This window comes from Carica papaya, chromosome 9 (assembly GCF_054855325.1).
Source record: "Carica papaya isolate Zhongbai chromosome 9, ASM5485532v1, whole genome shotgun sequence".
Taxonomy (NCBI): domain Eukaryota; kingdom Viridiplantae; phylum Streptophyta; class Magnoliopsida; order Brassicales; family Caricaceae; genus Carica; species Carica papaya.
Window position 1 is genome coordinate 7,691,258 of NC_142317.1, and position 14,958 is coordinate 7,706,215.

Genomic DNA, 14,958 nt, shown 5'->3' on the forward strand with positions numbered 1-14,958 from the left:
GACCTTGGAGTTAAGTTGTTAAGGTGAATGGTTCACGTGTAGTGGGGACCCCTATAGATCCCCATGGATACTAGTAGGCTAGTAAAAGAGGAAATTTATTGCCTGATGATTGAAATATTAAAAGTATGACATGTGTTATATTACAGAGTGCGTATGATTTTATGATATTATAATGTTATTGTTTTCATTAGTTTTTTTTATGAATCTCACTGAGGTAAGTGGACAGTAAAAAGGGTTTTATTATTGATAAATGAAATTGTTATAAATTATGCTCAATTGGTCGTTTTTGTTTTCTACCAACCTTTACTTATGTGACAGTAAGATAGTGTGACATCTTTACTGGGCTAGTGTAGCTCATTCCTTAATTAACCATTTCAGATGAGGAGGACTTGGTTCCCGCGCTCGTTCCGCAGGAAGACGGCGAGTAGATGCTTAAAGATTTTATAGTTTTTCTTATAGTATTCATTTCTAGTATTTACTTTAGTTAGCTTATTCTTTCATATGTTTAATACATTTTGGTTATTGTGTAAAGGATGTTAAACATAATATTTTATTTCGCTTCCGCACTTAGAATTTTTATATATACGTTTCCTTTTAATTTTTGGGGCCGTTACAGTTGGTATCAGAGCCGCGTTCCTCGGACTCGTCCCTTACACAATAATATTTAGACAAATACCAACCGATTAATCGTTACTCAACTCTTCCTTGTGAAATGCAGGTGCAGAGAGATGAGGAGAGGAAGACCTCCATTAAATTGAGCAGCTCGGGATGATTCATTTCGGGAAGACCCCCACTATCACAGGTTGAGCCACTGCTACAGCGAGCGGATCCCGAGCCATCCGGACACGAGCCTGCTCCTCCACAGTATCCCCCGGCACCACCACCACAGTATAATTCGGTGTCCCAGCCACAGTACTGCCCAGCACCGCCACAGTACAATCTAGTGCCCCCATTATATCAGCAGGTGCCACTACAGGGCCCCCCAATCTATCATCAGCCCGGCCCAGTCCCTCTTCCACAGGACCCAGCTCATTCCCTGATTGACCCGGACTACATAGAGAGGTACAGAAGACTGAACCCTTCCACTTTTGCAAGGGAGTCCTCTTTCGAAGATGCCCAGTACTGGTTGGCGGAGACATAGAAGGCTTTCAAGACCTTAGGAGTGGTTCCCAAGCAGAGGGTTACCCTTGCTTCCTACATGTTGGTGGGGAAAGCAGGTCGTTGGTGGAAGCTCAAGCAGACCACCCTGCCTACACCAGTCACTTGGGAGCAGTTCTTAGCAGCCTTTCATGCGGAGTACCTCCCCGAGCACATCCGATATATAAAGGAAATGAAGTTTGTCTAGCTGGTCTAGGGAAACATGACAGTATCGAAATATGCTCGTAAGTTCCTAGAGCTAGGCTGATACTCCCTTGAGACATTGATAGATGAGGGCAAGAAGGCTAGGAGGTTCCAGTGGGGCCTCCGCCCAGAGATCAAACAGCACTTATTGGTACTAGAGCTCAAGAAATATTCAGCCGTTCTGGCAAAAGCGCAGATCGTGGAGAGGAGTTTCAACACTCTTCCTCAGTCAGCAGGGAGTCACAGACCCACAGCTCCACCCCGCAGACCAGCACCTACTGCGCCTATCCAACAAAATAAGAGGCCCAGACCGGTGATCCAGGCTCCCCCTCAGGCTCCAGGGGCAGCATGTGGCAAGATCTGTCAGCACTGCGGCAGGAATCACAGGGACCGACCATGCTATCGCCTCAACAACACCTGTCGTATATGTGGTAGTACCCAGCACTATGCGAGAGAGTGCTCAAGGAACCAGAACCAAGGAAGACCTCCTATTCAGGGCAGGGTTTACAACCTCATACAGCAGGATGCCGATGCCGACCCAAACGTGGTACATGGTATGTACACTATCTGTAATCATATTGCTCATGTTTTATTTGACACTAGTGCATTGCATTCATTTGTTTCACATGTTTTTGTATCCAAACTTAATATATCACCTGATAAACTTGATTCAATGTTATTTGTGTCTACTGCTAGGGTGGGGGTGAAACACTATTAAGAAAAGTTGTCTACAGGGCTTGTGTCGTGGAGATAGCAAATAGAAAACTGAGTGTAGACCTAATAGGGTTAGACACGGGGGATTTTGATGTAATTTTAGGGATGGATTGGCTAGCGGCATATCACGCCACCATAGATTACTTTAACAAGAAGGTTGTATTTAATCCTCCTAATGAGGAGCCATTTAAAAATTAATAAAATCATTTGATACTTATTCCTTGATGGCAAGTTTCCTTAATTTTCAAGTACTTTAACCTTGCTATTTTCTCTAATTAGGCAAGCCCAAGAATGAAATTTGTATCCAAGAGATTCCGGTAGTCTGAGACTTTTCAGATGTATTTCCGAACGAACTACCCAGACTGCTAGTGAACAGGGAAGTTGAGTTCACTATAGACCTACAACTAGGCACCCAGCCCATTTTGGTTGCTCCTTACCGTATAAGTCGCATTGAGATGGATGAGCTAAGGAAACAAATCACTGAATTGCAAGACAATGGTTTTATTAGACATAGTGTGTCTCCTTGGGGTGCCGGAGTCACTTTTACCAGGAAGGGATATGGAAAATTGAGATTGTGTATTGATTACAGAGGATTGAACAAGGTCACAATCAAGAACAAATATCCCCTTCCCAAAATTAATGACCTCTTCGATCAGTTGTAGGGTGCGCAGGTCTTCTCCAAAATAGACTTGCGATCAGGTTACCATCAGGTGAAAATAAGAATAGAAGACATCCCTAAAACGACATTTCGAACCCGGTACGGACACTATGAGTTCTTAGTCATGCCATTCAGGCTAACCAACGCCCCGACCATCTTTATGGATCTGATGAACAGGGTCTTCAGAGAATTCTTGGATCAATTTGTTATCGTGTCCATCGATAACATCTTGGTCTACTCAAAAAGTAGAGAAGAGCATGCTCACCATTTAGCCCAAGTTTTGCAGGTCCTCAGAAAAAATAAGCTATATGTAAAGTTGAGTAAGTGCGGATTCTGACTTGAGCAGACCGCCTTCCTAGGACACATCATATCAAAGAAATGAGTATCAGTGAATCCCGAAAAGGTTGAAGCGGTACTTGGCTAGGAGAAGTTAACATCAGTTAAGGAAATTCGTAGCTTTCTAGGAATGGCAGGTTATTACCGCAGGTTCGTCGAAGGATTCTCTAGTCTAGCGGCTCCCCTAACCCGACTCACAAAGAAGAATGCCAAGTTTGAGTGGAATGAGCACTGTGAGAGAAGTTTTTCAGAATTAAAGGAGCAGCTGACCACTGCACTCGTGTTGGCTTTACCGAGTGGATCGGGAGGATATACAGTTTATAGTGATGCATCCTATTTAGGCCTGGGTTGTGTCCTAATGCAGCATGGGAAGGTCATAGGCTATGGGTCCAGACAGTTAAAGAATCATGAGAAGAATTATCCCACCCATGACTTGGAACTTGCCGCAATCATACACGCCTTGAAAACCTGGCGCCATTATTTATACAGAGAAACCTTTCAGATCTATACCGATCATAAGAGTTTGAAATACATATTCACTCAAAAGGATCTCAATATGCGTCAAAGAAGGTTGATGGAACTCCTTAAGGAATATGATTGTGATATCTTGTATCATTCGGGTAAGGGCAACGTAGTGGCAGATGCTCTCAGCAGAAAAAGTATAGGTATCTTAGCCCATTTGATGATTTCAGAACGCAGGCAAATTGGGGCCACACAACAGGTTCGGCTTCAGGACCTGAAGAGAGTTGCATGTTTGAGCCGTCTGACCGTCCAGCCTGAGTTAATACAGAGAATAAAGGAAGCCCAGTCAGTCAACCCTGCCCTAGTAGCCCGCATGAATGATGTAGAACAGGGAGTGAGCTCAGAATTCCGAGTCTCTGCCGATGGGTTACTCCAGTTTTAGCATAGTGTGTGTGTCCCAGACGACAGTGAGTTAAAGAGAGACATCATGACAGAGTCTCATAACTCGAAGTTTGCCATGCATCCCGGAAGTACCAAAATATACCAAAGCATGCAACCTCGATTTTGGTGGAATGGGATGAAGAGGGACATAGCTAACTTTGTATCTAAATGCTTGGTATGTCAGCAGGTCAAGACAGAACATCAACGCCCATACGGGTTACTTCAGCCTTTACCGATCCCAAAGTGGAAGTGGGAACATATCACCATGGACTTCGTAACGGGATTACCCAAGGCACGTTCAGGACATGACGCCATCTGGGTAATTGTTGACTGGCTTACCAAATCTTCCCACTTCCTAGCCATCAGGATGACCGATCCCTTGGACAAGTTGGCAAGAATGTATATCCGAAAAATAGTCAGATTGCATAGAGTTTCAGTGACAATGGTATCCGACAGGGACCCCAGGTTCACTTCTCGATTTTGGAGTAGCTTTCAGCAGGCCATGGGAACAAAGCTGTCTCTCAGTACTGTCTTCCATCCTCAGACTGATGGACAGTCAAAAAGAACAATCTGTATACTTGAGGATATACTTCGAGCTTGTGTCCTTGACTCTGGGGGCCATTGGGACGACCATCTAACCCTAATAGAATTTGCCTACAACAATAGCTACCAAGCGAGCATTGGCATGGCTCTGTATGAGGCGTTATATGAGTGCCCATGCAGATCTTTGATTTGTTGGGAAGAAGTGGGCGACAGAAAATTGTTCGGCCCGGAGTTGGTGGAGGAGACCACGTCTAAAATAGTTAAAATCAGAAAGAACATTTAGATGGCTTAGAGCAGGCAGAAGAGTTATGCGGACACCCGGAGGAGAGATTTAGCGTTTGAGAAAGGCGACCGGGTGTTCCTTAAGGTCACTCCTTTCAAAGGAATTAGTAGGTTCGGCAGGAGGGGAAAACTGAACTCCCGATTTATTGGACCATTTGAAGTCTTTGACAGTACTGCCGCCTACAGACTAGCACTGCCTCCAGAGCTCTCCAAGGTCCACAATGTGTTCCATGTGTCCATGTTACGTATCTACAACCCGGACCCCTCTCATGTCTTGACTCATGAACCGCTTCTACTCCAAGAGGACTTGTCTTATGAGGAAGTACCAGTCAGTATCACGGACCGAAAGAGCAGAATACTCCGCAATCGAGAAATATTATTTGTAAAGGTCGTGTGGTAGAACCACACGCCAAGGCAGGCTACTTGGGAACTAGAATTAGATTTTAGAGCCCAGTATCCCCATTTGTTCGACCAGGAGTAAGAGGCAGATTTGGGAGACCAAATTTCCTTATTGAGGGGAGAACTATAACACCCTAATTTTATTATTATTAGAATTATTATAATTTTATTTTATTTTAATTTTTTTATTGATTTATTCAAGAAATAATATATGGTTATAATTTAGTTTAATTTAATTTAATAGAAATAATAATAATAATAATAATAAAAATGGGTAACATTATTTTTGGGGTTTAATTGAAAATAATTTTAGAAAAAAGGGGAGAAAATTCGAATTCTGTGGGTGTTTTTGAAAATAAAATCGAAAACTAGGGGTCAAAACGCAATTTAAAAAAATTACGTGGCAGAGACACTGACGCAGGAGGCCACGTGGAACGGAGCCACATGAGTGATCCGCATGCGTTCGATTGGATGGCTGAGATCCGTTCTCGCGCGCACGGATGGCCCAGATCAAACGCGCGTGCGGACGGCCCAGATTGCACGCGTGTGGACAGTACAGATCGCATCGCGATGGACGGTCTAGATTCATTTCTAATTTAATCGCAATCGGACGGTCCAGATTAAATCGTGATGGACGGCTCAAATTAAAAGGAGAATGTTATAAATAATCTCATCCACACCCAATCCCAAACCCTAGCCACCAGAGCCCTCGCCGGATAAGACAGCCCAGCCACTAGAGGAACCTACCGCTACCACCTGCCGCCGCACCGGAGCACTTTCCAGCTGCCAAACGAGGTAAAATTTCTTCTCTTGGCTCGAATTTCGATGCTGAAGCCACCTGTAGCCAAATCAGAGCCAAACCACCGGCCAATTGGCCAGAAAATGTCGCCGAAGCCCAGCGGCGCCACCACGGGTTTTTTCAATTTTTGCCTCCAATAAGGCCCTTCCCGATTCCCGTTTGATGTAATTTTTACACCATTGTGACCACCGTCCTTTTCTCTACAGGTTAACCGGAACAAAACGCCAAATTGCGACTCGTGCCAAAGGAGCCGCCGCACCCGAGAGCTCCACCGCTGGTAAGTCTCGGTTTTCTATTTTTTTTGCCCATCAAGGGCCCTACGTGTGTTTCCTCGCAGGAACTAGTGCTAGTTTGACTGAATTCGGCCAGAAACGGCCGAAAACAGCCAACTTGAGGTGGATCACCGCCGTGGGCGGCGGCGCTGTCGCCGGAGCACGGCGGAGCCGCTGTGCCAAAATTTTGAAATTGGCCAAAGAGGCCCTGGGTCTGATTTGGAGTTTTTTGGGGGCATGTGCAGGTACCGGAAGTGTGTTTCAGTTCCCGGAGAAAAAATTCAGGGAATCTAGGGACTGCCCGTAGGCACAGTGAAAAATTGATTTTAGACTCCAAATCAAATAAGGATCTCTCACCCTATATCCTATCACGGCATTAAAGCTTAATAAATGATAAAACGGTATTTTATGAATTAATAGATATGTATAATTGATTAAGGTTGCTAATGGAGCCCTAATCTGATATATTTTCGGTCAGTTGTTGTTTTAGTTATTTTACAGTTTTAAAAGCATTATGGTGTCTGATATATTTATTTTATGGTTTTGAATGCATGAATCACTGTTTACTTCACTACTGCTTGATTTTGTAAATCTGATAATATGCATGCATTGTTGGATGCTCGTTACTGGTTTAAATATTCATGATTATGTAAGAAATAGAAAACTAAGAAAAGATTAGAAAATGTATGTGAATTGATAAGTAGATAAGTCGACAGCCTCACTAGATATCCCAGGAGATGGTGGACGGACCAAGTCCATAGGGAACCCTACCGGGAACGTTGTCTCTCATACCGGACGGAGTATGGAGACTTTAAATGTTTTGGCGATCATACCGGACGGGGTATGGGGACGACCCGTTTCACTCTCATACCGGACGGGATATTGAGGTTTATGGTTTTGGCGCCCATATCGGACAGGGTATGGGGACGGCCCTGGAGTTAAGTTATTAAGGTGAATAGTTCACGTGTAGTGGGAACCCCTATGGATCTCCATGGATACTGGTAGGCTGGTAAAAGAGGAAATTTATTGACTGATGATTGAAATATTAAAAGTATGACATGTGTTATGTTATAGAGTGTGTATGATTTTATGATATTATAATATTATTATTTTTATAAGTTATTTTCATGAATCTCACCGAGGTAAGTAGACAGTAAAAAAGGTTTTATTATTGATAAATGAAATTGTTATAAATTATGCTCCATTGGTCGTTTTTGTTTTCTACCAATCTTTACTTTTGTGACAGTGAGATAGTGTGACATCTTTACTGGGGTAGTGTAGCTCATTCCTTACTTAACAATTTCAGATCATGAGGACTTGGTTCCCGAGCCCATTCTGCAGGAAGACGGTGAGTAGATGCCTAAAGATTTTATAGTTTTCCTTATAGTGTTCATTTCTAATATTTACTTTAGTTAGCTTATTCTTTCATACATTTAATACGTTTTGGTTATTGTGTAAGAGATGTTAAACATAATATTTTATTTCACTTCCGCACTTAGAATTTTTATATATACGTTTTTTTTAATTTTCGGGGCCGTTACACCTGGGGTTAGGTTGTGTTCTGATACAGCATGGGAAGGTCATAGCCTATGGGTCCAGATAGTTGAAGAGTCATTAGAAAAACTACCCCACCCATAACTTAGAACTTGCCACGATTATCTACGTCTTGAAGATTTGGCGCCATTACTTATATAGGAAAATCTTTCATATCTATACCGACCATAAGAGCTTGAAATACATATTCACTCAAAAGGATCTCAACATGCGTCAGAGAAGATGGATAGAACTCTTCTAGAACTACGATTGCAACATCTTATATTACCCGAATAAGGGCAACATGGTAGTCGATGCACTCAGCAGAAAAGTACAGGTATATTAGTTCACTTAATGGTTTCAGAATGCAGGGCAATAGAGATCACACAATAGGCACGACTTCAGGACTTGAAGAGAGTCACATGTTTGGCCCACTTAACTGTTCAACTTGAGTTGATCCAAAGAATAAAAGAAGTCCAATCCCCCGATTCCACCCTAGCAGCCCTCAAGAAAAATACAGAACAAATAGTTAATTCAGAATTTCAAGTTTCTGCCGATGAGTTGCTTAGATTTCAGGACATGGGGTGTGTTCAGTGAGCTGAAAAGGGACATTATGACTGAGGCCCATAGCTCAAAGTTTGTCATGCATTCCAGAAACACTAAGATGTATCAAAGTATGCAACCCCGATTTTGGTGGAACGTGATGAAAAGGGATGTGGCCGACTTTATTTTCAAAGTATTTGGTATGTCAGCAAATCAAGTCAGAGTATCAACGCCCAGATGGGCTACTTCAGCCGTTACCAATTCCATAGTGGAAGTGGGAACAAATCACAATGGATTTCGTGATAAGATTACCCAGGGTACGCTAGGAACATGATGTCATTTGGGTAATTGTTGACCGACTTACCAAGTCTTTCCATTTCTTAGCCATCAAGATAACCGACCCATTGGACAAGTTAGCAAGAATGTATTCCGAGAGATAGTCAGGTTACATGAAGTGCTAGTGAAAATAGTATCCGATAAGGACTCCAGGTTCACTTCTCGATTTTGGTATAGTTTTCAGTAAGTCATGAGAACGAAAATGTCGCTTAGTACCGCATTCCACCCTTAGATTGATGGACAGTCAGAAAGGATAATCCGTACACTGGAGGATATGTTCCGAGCTTGTGTTCTTGACTTTGAGGGCCATTGGGATGGTCATTTACCCCTAATAGAGTTCGCCTATAATAATAGCTACCAAGCAAGTATCGTCATGGCTCCATATGATGCATTATATGGCCGCCCATGCAGATCGCCGATCTGTTGGGAAAAAGTTGGTGATAGAAAATTGTTTGGTTCAGATTTTGTGGAGGAGACTACAACCAAAATAGTTAAGATTAGAAAGAATATCCAGACGGCTCAAAGCAGACAGAAGAGTTATGCGGATACCCGGAGGAGGGATTTGAAATTTGAGAAATGTGATCAGGTGTTCCTTGAAGTCACTCATTTCAAGAGAATCAGTAGGTTTGGCAAAAGGAGGAAACTAAATCCCTGATTTATTGAGTCATTTAAAATCTTAAACAGAATTGGCACCGCTGCCTACAGATTGGCACTACCTCCAGAACTATTCAGGGTCCATAACATGTTTCATGTATCCATACTATGTAAGTACAACTCGAACCCCTCTCATGTCTTGGCTCGCGAGCCCCTTTCACTCCAGGAGGATCTGTCATATGAGGAGGTACCGGTCAGCTTTGTGGATCAAAAGAGCAGAGTACTTCGCAACTGGAAAATTCCATTCGTTAAGCTCCTATGACAGAATTACACAGAGAGAGAGGCTGCATAGGAGCTAGAATCAAACTTCATAGTCTAGTATCCCCAACTGTTTGATTGAGTAAGAGTGTAACGGCCCCAAAAATTTAAAAAAAAAATGTATATAAAGAATATAAGTGCGGAAGTGAAATAAAAGGTTTCGATTAATATCCCTTACACAATAACTTAAACGTATTATAATACCAAAAATAAGTTCTCTAAAAAAAAATACTGAAAATGAAAGAGTATAAGAGAAACTAATAAACATCTAGGTAACTATTCGCCGTCTTCTTGTAGATCGGGCTCGGGGACCAAGTCCTCCTGATCTGAAATGGTTAAGTAAGAAATGAACTACACTAGCCCAGTAAAGACATCACACTATATCACTGTCACAGAAATAAAGGTTGGTAGAAAACAAAAAATAACCGATGGAGCACAAGTTTCAAGTAAATTTATTTATCAATAATCAAACCATTTACCGTTCACTTACCTTAGTGGGATTTATAAAAACAACCTATGAAAACAATAACATCATAGATATTATAAGTTCATACATAATTTGTAACATAGTAAATGTCATACTTTTATATTTCAATCATCAAACAACAGTTATCCCCTTTTTCATCAGCCTACTAGTATCCATGAAGATTCATAGGGGTCCCCGCTACACGTAAACCATTCCCTTAACAAATTTAATTTTCAGGTCGTCCCCCTACCCTGTCAGGTATGAGCGCCAAACAATAAACTTAAATACCTCGTCCGGTATGAGGGTGAAGCGGGTCGTCCTTATACCCCATCCATTATGAGCGCCAAAACATTTAAAATCTCCATACTCCGTTCAGTATGAGATAATATTCCCAGTAGGGTTCCCTATAGACCCGGTCCGTCCCCCATCTCCCAGGATATCTAGTGAGGCTGTCAACTTATCCATTTATCAATTCACACACATTTTCTATTTTTTCCTTAGTTTTTCGTTTCCCACATAAACATGAATACTTAAACAAGTAACGAGCATCCAACAAGGCAAGCATATCATCGAATTCACAAAATCAAGCCATAATGAAGTAAACAGTGATTCATGCATTCAAAACTATAGAATAAATAAATTAGATATCATATTGCATTTAGACTGTAAAATAAATCAAACAGAAACTGATAGAGAAATATGTCCAGTTTGGGCTCTATTAGCAACTGTAATAATTATGTATATCTATTTAATTCATACAAATACAGTTTTATCATTTATTAGACTTTAACCCCGTGGTAGAAAATAGGGTGAGGGGTCCTTACTTGATTCAAAGCCGAAAATTGAATTTTCACTACGCCTACGGGTAGTCCTTGAATTTTTTTTCCGGGAACTGAAACGCGCTTACGGTACCTACACATGTCCCAAATAACTCAAAAATCAGACCCAAGGCCTATTCGGCCAATTTTAAAATTCCGGCACAGCGGCTCCGCCATGCTCCTGCAACGGTGCCGATCCGCCTCGGGTTGGCCGTTTTCGGCCAAATTCGGCCAAACTTGCATTGGTTCCTGTGAGAAAACACCCCTAAGGCCCTCGGTGGGTCGAAAAAATACTGAAAACCAAAACTTACCGGCAGCGGGGCTCTCCGGTGCGGCAGCTCCTCCGGCTCGAGTCGCGATTTGATGTTTTGCTCCAGTTAACCTACAGAGGAAGGAACGGTGGTCACAATGGTGTAAAAATTACATCGAACAGGAATCAGGAAGGGCCTCATCGGAGGTAAAAATCGAGAAAACTGGCGGCAGCGCCGCTGGGCTTCGGCGGCATTTTTTGACCAATTGGCCGGTGTTTTAGCTCCGATTTGACCACATGTGGGTTTATAATCGAGTTTTGAGCCAAGGGGTGAATTTTTACCTCGTTTGGCGGTCGGAAAGTGCTCCGGTTCGGCGGCGAGTGGCGGCGATCGGCTCCCCGGCGGCTAGGCTGTCTTCTCCGGCGAGGGCTCTGGCTGCTAGGGTTAGGGTTTAGGTGTGGATGAGATTATTTATAACCTTTCACTTTTAATCTGAGCCGTCCATCGCGATTTAATCTAGACTGTCCGATTGCGATTAAAAAAGAAATGAATCTGGACCGTTCATCGCAACGCAATCTAGGCCATCCGTGCGCAATTCAATCTGTGCTGTCCGTGCGTGTGCAATCTGGGCCGTCCGCGCGCGTTTTTGATCTGGGTCGTCTGTGCGTGCAGGAACGGATCTCAGCCGTTCGATCGCGCGCACGCGGATCGCCCACGTGGCTCCCTCCCGCGTCAGTGTCTCTACCATGCAGCGCGTTCTGGTTGACTGAGACTGCTGACCAGGCAACTGACGTAGTGCAATTTTTTTAAATTACATTTTGACCCTCGATTTTCAAATTTTCTTTTAAAAATACCCCCAGAACCTAAATTTTCACTATTTTTTTCCAAAATTATTTTCAATTAAATCCCTAAAATAATTTTACCATTATTATTATTATTATTATTATTATTATTATTATTATTATTATTTCTATTTAATTAAATCAAACTAAATTAAAATCATATATTATTATATAATAAATCATTATATTCATATAAAAATTACAAGAAAAAAAAATTAAAATAAAATAATACTAATAATAATAATAATAATAATTGGGGTGTTACAGAAAGAGAGATAAATTTGATGGACCAAATTTCTTTTAAGGGGAGGAGAGTTGTAATATCCAGAATTAATTTTAAAATTTTAAAATTAATGTATAAAATATAATTTTTAAATTTATGAATTTTTATTTAATGTAAAAATTAGGAAAAAATAGGTGGATGATGAAATTGAAAATAATTTTGGGAAAAATTGTGAAAATTTTGGTTCATATGATATTTTTGAAAGAAAAATTAGAAACTGGGGGTCAAGATATAATTTTAAAAAAATGTGCCACATAGGACCGCCCAGTCAGCAGCTCCGACGAACCGGAGCGCACCGCGTGGTAAGGCACGCTGACTCGGTGTCATGCTGGAGGCCACAATAGCAATCTGCATGCTTGCGATCGGATGGTCTGGATTTGTTCTCGCGCACGTAGACAATCTGGATCCATTCCCTCTTTAAACGCGATCGTACAGTCTATATCAAATTGTGACGAATGATCCAAATTCATTTCCTCTTTAAACGCGATCGGACAGTTGAGATCAAATACGATGAACAGTTCAGATTAAAGGCAAACATGTATAAATATCGCACTTCACAACGAACACTAACCCTAACCGTCAGTCCCCCGCCAGAGAAGAAGAACCAGTCACCGGAGAAGAGAGCCGACTGCCGTCCGCCGCTGCGTTGGAACCACCTCCGACCGCCAAAAAAGGTAAAAAAAATTTCAGTAGCTCGAAATTTGATTTTGAACACCCCATGGCCAAATTAGAGCAAAAGAACTAGCGGATGAGCCGAAAACCACGGGTAAAGTCTGGCAGTGCCGCCGCAGGAAAAACCAAAAATCGCCTCCGATGAGCCCCTTTCTGATTCTTGTTTCGTACGATTTTTTTACCATTGTATTCACCATTGTATTTTTCACAGGTTGATTAAAGAAAAATGCCCAATCGCGAAGGTGGGCCGACGGAGCCGTCATACCGGAAAACTCCATCGCTGGTAAGCTTCTATTTTTTTTATTTTTTTCGGCCAACCGATGCCCCTTAACGTATTTTTTCGTATGGATGAGTATAGAATCGACCGAAAATGGCCAGTTCAAGGCAAACCACCACCATGGACGGTGGTGTCGTCGTCGCACCGTCGTGCTGGAATTTTAAAATTTGCCAAAAAAAGGTTTTTAACACCGATTTTAAGTTTTTTGGTGTATTTCTGGGCACTTGAAACGTGTTTTAATCTCTGAAAAAAAATTCAAGAAATTCAGAGACCGCTAGTAGGTGCAGCTGAGAGTTTAATATTTCGAACACCAATTCGGGTCAGAATCCCTCAACTTATTTATTGTTATGGAATTGAAGTTTAAATATAAATAATACGACATTTTATCTAATTTAAAAAATCTTGATAATTAATTGCAGGTTACTAATGGAGCTGGAACCAGTTACTTATCACTGTTTATCCTATTTTAACTAATTGATTGGTTTTACAGTTTTAAATGCATAATAATACGCTGGAGTTGGTAAGATGATTCAGTTGTGTTTCTTTGATGCATATATTGCTTGTTTTGCGTGATTTACAGTTAAATTGTGAAACTGAAAATTAAATGTAAACAGAAAATTGCTTGATTAAGTGCATGAATGAACGGTAGCCTTACTGGATATCTTGGGAGATGGTGGACGGAGCAGGTATATAGGGAATCCTACCGTGAACGTTACCTCATACCGGACGGGGTATCGAGAATTAATATTTTGGTGCTCATACTATACTGGGTATGGGGACAACCCGTTTCACCCTCATAGCGGACAAAGTATTAAGGGATGCTATTTTTGGCGCTCATACCGGATGGGATATGAGGACGACCAGTTAACTGATAATGTTGAATAAGGGTTCATGCGTAGTGGGGACATCCATATGGACCCCCATTGATACTAGTAGGCAGATAAAAAGGGAACGTTGTTGTTCTACTTAATTGAATATGAGATTATAATTTTATTTGTGTTATTGCCTCTACAGCTCAGTTTTGAAAATATCGTTATGGTAAGTATACAATAAATGATTTTATTTATGATAAATAAATTTACTTACATTAAGAGCTCTATTAGTTATTTTTATGATTTTTACCAACCTTTATTTCTGTATCGGTGAGTTGTATGACATTCTTTCTAAGCTAGTGTAGCTCACTCATTCATTAACCATTTCAAATTAAAAGAATTAAGATTCAGATCTTGATCCACAAGAGGGTTGCGAATAAGATATTTAGTTATTTACTTTTCATTTATTTCTTTGATTTTTCGTTTGTTCTTTTAGAATGGTTATTCTTGTAGCCCTATTGGGTATTATAAACTATTGTGTAAGGAATGTAAACTCTAACTTTATTATTTCGCTTCCGCATTCAATTTATAGTTTATTTCATTTCAAGTTTCGGACCGTTACACTGTTATTATTATAAATAAAAATACATTTATTATTATTAAAATCAACATAATTTATATTTACATATTTTTATAATTTTAAACAATTAAAAATAATAATATAATGAAATAATAATAACTCTTATCCATATATATGTTTATACGTTAGAGAGGTAAAAAAAAATAGAAAACTATCAGTTTAAGCTATATAAATAGAAAAAAAAAATTAGATAAATTCATACTACATCTATTATTAATATGAACAGTCATTATAATTGTATTGATCTACTAAAATAATTTTGATCGTTGAAAACAAACAGTCAAAAATTATAATTTTAAATCTTAACCGTTGGATTTACATAGATA